Source organism: Pteropus vampyrus, unplaced genomic scaffold (assembly GCF_000151845.1).
Source record: "Pteropus vampyrus isolate Shadow unplaced genomic scaffold, Pvam_2.0 Scaffold116, whole genome shotgun sequence".
In the NCBI taxonomy this organism is placed as follows: Eukaryota; Metazoa; Chordata; class Mammalia; order Chiroptera; family Pteropodidae; genus Pteropus; species Pteropus vampyrus.
Window position 1 is genome coordinate 3,698,487 of NW_011888897.1, and position 6,057 is coordinate 3,704,543.

At 36.9% G+C, this 6,057-nt stretch overlaps 1 pseudogene; it reads left to right on the plus strand.

Moving 5' to 3' along the window:
• Positions 1 to 1,155: 1,155 nt before the first annotated feature.
• LOC111743586 lies at positions 1,156 to 1,274 on the plus strand (annotated as a pseudogene).
• The last annotated feature ends 4,783 nt before the right edge of the window (positions 1,275 to 6,057 follow it).

A 6,057-nucleotide genomic window follows, 5' to 3' on the forward strand; every position in this document is an offset into this window, starting at 1 on the left:
ATGTAACCTGAATAATTAAAATAGCTGAAAACTTAATAGGCAGATTAATGGAATAAAATCGATAGCTCAAAAGCAGACCCTAATGTATACAAGACTGAAGATATAATTAAATCAAGAACTCAAATGTAGATAACAGAGGACGTATTCAATACACGGCTTCAGAGAGAATAATGGAGTATTGAGGTTAAGTGCACAGGCTTTAGTATCAGACAAACCTAAGCTTATATAGCAGCTCATCCATTTAACTAGCTCTCAGACCTTGGCATAACAACAGTAACTTACTCATGGAGGCGTATAAATTGCCTCATGTAGTGCTTTACACAAAAAGAGCATTCAGTAAATATTGGCTGTTAGTATTTGCACCCAACAAATACTAGCTATCATTATTATTGGCATAGGAAGACTAAAGCTAGAATCTCATCACCTCATGACATACACAACAAAATTTCCAGCTAAATGCAGAAAAAAGAAATAAAGAATGTGGTAGGTCTATCTCTATCTAATTTCAGAATGAGGAAAGATTTTTCCAGTTATAAAACAACAGAGGAGAAAAACAATAGGGCAAAAAATCTTAAAAAAAAAACATTAATAATTGTGCAGTAAGAAAAGTTAAAATACCTATATCTTAACCATAAAATTAAAAAAAGAAACAATAAACTGAAGAAATAAATATTTACCACAAACAATAAAAGATTAATATCCTTAATATGAAAAAACTTAAACAGACACAAAAGACACAAACACCCATAGGAATAGAAAAGGTACAGAGATTAGGAACACCCAGTTCACAGAAGAAATTTTTTTAATATCAAGAAATACTTAAAAAATTAAACTTCTCTAGTTAGCAAAGAAATAGATACTTGAGTATTTTTGCCTATCAATTTAGCAAGTCTGAACCCTAACAGCTATGTTCAGTCCTAACAATGCTGAGATGGCCCCTCTCACATTGCTATGAAGGGTTAGCTGCATGGGTTTTGTGGAAAGCAATTGGGCAATATCTCTTTAGAACTTTTAAAATGTTTATATCCTTTAACCAAATTCCACTTCCAGGAATCTAGCTTTAGGAAGGAATTAAAGAAATGAAAAATGTTTATAGGACAGTTGAACAAAATTCAAATGTTCGATAATATGAGAATGGTTCAAAAAATCATGAAAGTCTACAGCCATGCCACCCTGAATAAGCCCAATCCCATCTGATCTTGTAAGATAAGCAAGGTCAGGCCTGGTTAGTACTTGGATGGAAGACCACCTAGGAAGACCAGGTGCTGTAGGTGTAAAAAAAATTAAAAATAAGGGATCGTAAACTGACAAAGTCCTTGCAATCTGTGAGGTCAACCAAGGGTTGCCGTGCCTAAAAAAATAAAATAAAATAAAATAAATAAAATAATAAAATAAATAAAATAAAATAATAAAATAAAATAAAATATCCATGCAATAGAATTCAAGGCAGCCATTCAAAATCTTGTTCCCGAAGAATTAAACAGCATGAGAAAATGCTCATGCTCAAGTGAAAGGAGAAAAAGCAGGACAATAATAACATTCAAAAGATGCTATATATTTAAAAAGATAATATATAAACAAATATAAATACATAGCATTTAAATACATAGTGTTTACTATATGTATGTGGAGGGTGGGGGTTTGTATGTATATTGGAAAAAATGCTAGAAGAAACTATGCCAAAATGATAAAAATGGTATTCTCTTAATGAAAAGGTTGTAGTTTTTTTCTCCTTACATTTTTCTAAGTTTTTTAAAAATTTGAATACTAAGCAAGTGTTACATTTAAAACACACTCCCACAATCAATAGGTGGTTATTTTCACAACAGAAGCCAGGTGGAGAACTGGAGTAGAAACAAAGCATGGTGGGAAGTGGGTGGACATTGGAGTCAGATAGAGCTGGGTTTCACCTCTGGCTCTGCCTTTTTCTAGCTCTATGACTCTGAACAAATGGCCACAATTCGTGGCACATTAGTATCCTCCTATGTAAAATGGAGATGATAATCATACCTCTTTCATGGGATTGTTGTGTTGTAAGTAGTAGAGATATAACACGTGTAAAGTGCCAGGTCCACTGTCTAGCAGAGAGTAGATATTTGTCAATGCTTACTATTGTTATTATCGTCTCCTAATTGTCTGATCTGTCCTCTATTGACTGTTAACTTGCTGAGATGTTTAGTTTCCCATTTTAGGTGACAAGTTCCTTGAACACAGGGACTGGTTTCATGTTTTCTTAGAACAGTACTTCACTTACAGCTGACTTTCTTTCTCTGATTACATCTTTTCTTCCCTCCTCCCCAAGGTTGTCACACAGGATCCTGATCCTGTACTGGTCATGTGACAAGGCTGATTGACCGATAAATCCTGCATCATAGAGTGACTTTTCCATGAGTTACTAGGAAAAGAAGGGTTTGTGTGTGCATATTTTCCTATTACAGATACCATAAGTAAGGCGATAGGGTGACTTGTCCAGGTCCCATAGGCTCTGTATCTCTTCTTGACTATCTACCGTATCAAATGCCTCATAAACATATATAATTCTGAAGATTGCAGAGAACTCCCTACATTTGAATTATGGCTCCTTGTAGTTTCTTCACAGCAATACCGAGGATTGTCATCCATTTCAGAATTTCTGATTTTGAGTAAGGTTGTTGAAAGATCCAACCTTAGAAAAAAGACATTAACACAAAAGGGATATTTCAAAATTTACACGGAGTCAGTACTTACTGGGTAAATCCTACCCAACCATCAGTCTACCAAAGTCTACTTGAAAAAAGAACCAAAGTCCATTCATATTCAAATATAAGTAATTATCAGCTTAAGAATTACCTCACCTCAAGCAGATTTGCTCTGAAATGGGATCTAGTTTTTAATCCCAGGGAATTAAACCCCTGTGATAATATCAGACATATTATTAGATGCCTTTCAAGAATCCCTATACACTTTGTAGACCTACAGACCAGATTCTTCAGCATACCTCAGTCTCAGGACAGAATCCTGTCTACCAGAGAGAACATGTTATCTGTAGTCAGTAGACTTGGGTCCTGCTCCTGACTCTCCCACTAACCAGTTTGGGTACTCAACATCTCTGAGCTTCAGGTTTCTCATCTACAAAATGAGAGAACTGAAAGAGATAATCTCTAAGGCCTCTCAATTCTAACTCTTCCCTTGTAAAATTCTGCCCTTGTAATGAACATATGGAAAGATCCACAGATGGCTTTAAGGAATTTGGGGGATGAGAAAAACTTGCCATTTCTTTATTCCATCCTACCAAGTCTAGACCATTTAATAAACCAGTAAATTACATATAGAAGAAAATTCGAACAATAAAGATATGAAAGGTGGGGAGGGAGACATGGAATCTCACCACACAAGCACTGCTGCCATTTGGGTGTAGCTCCTTCCAGAATTTTTTCCCCATGAATAGGTGTCTTAAAACATTAGTTATAATGAGAATGGGTATATTGTTTATTCTATCTCCAGGTCCTCTGCCTTAGCCACGAGCTCTTCATTTGGCCATAACTCCAGGTGACGCTTTGAATCAGGGCATTGTGATTTCTCTCCAATTTTTTCTTCACCGCTATTCCCCACCCTAATCCTAGGTTAAGGATGGGCTTTACTTTTTCTTCCAGAACTACGAAACTATTTGACTTCCCTTCTTTTGAGGTATCCTCCACTCCCAGCCTATGTGACTCAAGTTGGGCTGATAGTTATACTTCCTTGGCAACCATGAGCTAATGACCCAGGTTTGACCAATAATATTATTCCATTTCCCAGTCAACAGTGATTGGACCACAGGGTGGGCATTTGACTCAAGTAGAGCTAATCAGAGTCATTACCTGGGGTTACACATGGACATTGTTGGGGAGGGGGAAAGCACTTTCTTCCTAAGCAGGAAGCACTGACCATCTTCACTGTGCAGAGCAAGCCTAACTGTAGAATGCAGCCTAGCGGAGATGGAAAGAGAAAAGTCCCTGCCGTGTCGAGTCCTACATCCTGCCTTGGACATTGTTCCTGCAGTTTTCCTTTAATCTTGTGAGCTCTCTTCCAGGACGTGACCAAATAATTCTCTTGTTGCTTAAACTGGTTTGAGCTAGGTTCTTGTCACTAACTGTCTACAGATTCCTGCCTAACATAACAAGCTCCATCCCAGTTTCTTTAGGATTAGATACTGTTAATTATTTCCACTTTCCTAACTTGAGATTTCAGTCCTGCCCTTCAATTACCAAGTTCTTGCTCCTTGCTCACAGACAATTTAGTGGGCTGACCACCTGTTTGCCATTCAGTTGCTTGCTGAGGGATTTCCTGTCACTGGACTTTACCCACCTATTTGGATTCCTGGACATTTTCATGCTGAACCCTCTTGTTACCTTATGATTTACTTCATTCCTATTTGCTGTTTTGCCATACCTACTAAACTTGTTGTTAGCATAGGCACCCGGTCTATTTTCTCACTACATGATCCACCCCAGTGAGACAGTCCAGTCCTAAATTTTGATCCTTCAATACATCAAATTAAGCAATATATGGAGGGAATGCGGAGGTGTAGAAGAAACACCTTTTTTGAGGTTGTTAGGACTATGATGAAAAGGTCATGAAAAGCAAATCTGTAAGACTCATGGCAATCAGCTCCAACTCCTACTCATTCTCTGGGCCACGTGGCAGTTAGCTATATTATGTCTGTGTCCTGAGGAAAGATAAGGTTCTTTTTTCCTAACAACCTATACTTTATTCCTTTTATAACCTCATCCAGGGATAAACAGTATTCTTTCTAGATTTATACAATCATAATCTTCCCTGGAAGGCCTCCTTTATAACATGTGAACAATTTAATGACCTATTTTTGCCTTTTAATACAGAAGTCTTGGTTCCCAGTCCAGGGAGGCATGTTTTTGTGACAGAAGGGCCATGTGGTGCTCTGCTAGGGATATGTATGTCATTGTTACCCAAGCTAGTTTCTCAAAACCATGAAGAAAAAACTCCCAGGGTACAAGAGTGGGGAAACTAGGGAGAGCTGGGTCAGAGGGGGATATCTTTGAAAAGTCTGACTTGGAATCCATCGACTTAAGTGTCTGGCTCTCATTGTGGTTATACTAAGAGGATGGCAGAGAGAAAGTATCCACCTCTAGGAAATGGAAGTGTTTCTCACTTTGGTTCCTCATCAAAGTTGACCCTGATTTGGGTAGGTAAAAGGATCTTACCATTTTCAAAACAGATCTTGGATGTCAGTGAAAAGCGGATGATAACAGGTAAACTGCTATCTTGGGAAATCTGGGAACACTGGTTTTGGCTGATAAGAACTGGAAAAAAGGAAGAAAGACAAAGATGAGGAAAAGAGGAGAAGAAGAAGAAGAAGAAAAAGAGCATTTTGCTAGAGCATCATCAACAGAAAATCTCATGGTCATATTTTAATATTTTTACCTGGGCATTAGCAAACTTTTCCATAAGCACTCAAAATGACCCATGAAAATATATTCATTTGCTCTGGAAATTAACCAGCTTTTTAAATTAAAACTTCCTCCGCACAGTTTCTTGATTCATTAAACAATTGTTTATGCTTTAATTCTAAGAACTGCCCTTCCACATGAGAACTACTGAAAAAAGATTCATGTTTTATTTTTATTTCTTCTGTTTGCAACTGTTCCTTTCTGTATCACTATTAAGTTTAGCACAAAAACTATAAATCTAACACAAGAAATTTTATTTATCTATGAAGTGGAATGAACTCATCCTGTAGAGAAAAAACAGATGTTTTAAAAGCTGTCTAAAAACAACAACAAAAAAAAATTAGAGATAGTTTGGGGAAAAAAGCAAAACTTGTGGAAGCTTCTTAAACTTTGTACAGTTGACCCTTGAACAATGCCGAGGTTAGGGGTGCTGACCCCTAGCACAGTCAAAAATCCAAGTATAACTTTTGACTGGTCAAAAACTTAACTACTAATAGTTGACTGTTGACTGGAAGCCTTACCAATAACGTAAACAGTGGACTAACACATATTTTGTATGTTATATGCATTACATATACTGTATTCTTATAATAAAGTAAGCTAGAGAAAA